Source organism: Poecilia formosa, unplaced genomic scaffold (assembly GCF_000485575.1).
Source record: "Poecilia formosa unplaced genomic scaffold, Poecilia_formosa-5.1.2 Scaffold94, whole genome shotgun sequence".
In the NCBI taxonomy this organism is placed as follows: Eukaryota; Metazoa; Chordata; class Actinopteri; order Cyprinodontiformes; family Poeciliidae; genus Poecilia; species Poecilia formosa.
The window spans coordinates 645,636-647,325 of NW_006800033.1; positions in this window are offsets into that span (position 1 = coordinate 645,636).

Below are 1,690 nucleotides of genomic sequence, written 5' to 3' on the forward strand. Positions count from 1 at the left end.
AAAGAAAGACACAAAAAACAATACATATATAAAAAAAGAGTTCTTGCTAGGTTTTCTGGCATTAAGCAAATAGAAATAATTTTGATAATTCTATCTTACCTAAATCTAAATAATCCTTTCATTGATTTAGATATATTCCTGAACTCCCTAAAATGTTAAATCTCTCTTCATTTAAGACAATATCATTATCAATGCCAATTTATTTATATAGCATACAAAAACAACATACATTGACCAAACTGTTTTGTAGCTCAGTTAAATGAGCTGAGCTACGTTTAATTAAAAAATGTATTATCTTAGAAGAAACGTATCAGAACATGATGCATCTACCACCCTGTTTGTCCATGGACATGGTGTTCTTTGGTGACATGTAGTGTTGTTGTTTGTGCTATTACAAGCTATTTTGAAAAATGTCACAAAAGTTAAACTTTGGTTTATTCAGACCACATGCTCACGTTCTTACTTTCGTTTGAATTTCGAAAAAAATGGAAGCTTGCCCATGGAAGGTCATTAAGGTAATGTTATTTTGCAACATTATCTGTCCCACTTTTTTGTTGTATGTATTTTACCATCCACGTAGTTGCTACTGAAAAAATACACCTTCTTCCAAAACATCTAAGACAAGTTTTAGTTGCTCAGTGACATTGGTCAGTGAGGTTTAACTGCACAATTTCCAAACCTCACTAAAATCTAATTTGTTTGGGTTGCAGTTCCATTCACAAAGCTTTACCTAATGATAAGCAAAAACTAAAATAATCTTTTAAATAACTTCCAGATACCACAACATCCTTCAGAGGACTTTGTTGATAACAGGTTTCTTTAGTTCTTTAGTTTTCTTTCTTTTTTTTGTCAGAATTAAAAATTTCAGATCACCAAAGAATTATTATTATGAGACAAAAAATTTATTATTAAATAAATAAAACAATTTTTTCACTTGATAAATGCATTCTGCATGTGGTTCCACCATAAATTGTATAACACAAAATATCCCCCCAAAAAACATTGAGATCGACTTTCTGTGTACACCTTTTTTGTTGTTTTTTAGTAAAATAACTAAAAAGAAAACAACAACAACTTAATAATTGGAGGAGAATTGCAAACTTTTCATTTGTATGTGACATTTTAGATTAGTCATTTGATTTAAAGGTTTACCCACACATTCATATTTGCCTGATTGTCATGCAAGATGTTTTTTTAAGTTAGCAAAACAAAAATAGAAAAAAATATATACTAGGAAAATGAACGGCTCGATATCATAAAAAGTTGATTCAGTGGCATTTTAAATTGGAAATCGTAATGTGAGGATAAAAAGCGTTAGATGACATTGACTTGTTGTCAAGCATGTGTTTCCAAGTATATAGCATGGCGAGCAGTCGTTCTGGATGCTGATTGGCTCCGATGGTCATGTGGGTGTGGTTAATGGAAACGAGGAAGTGGCGATTCTTACTGTAATAACAAAAGTCGTAATGTATGTAAATGTGATAGACTGTGGTATTTAAATGGCCAGCTGAGTCACATTCATACAAAACAATTTAAATGCCCTGTTCGTCTTTCTGTTACGCTATAAAAATAAATTAAAGATGTAAATCTTATCGTAGACTGTCTATTAAATGTGCGTGGGAAGATGAGGGAGTTTTATATTATATGATAATGCATTTCATCTGTATTTTGTGTTATGAAATTGTTTAGT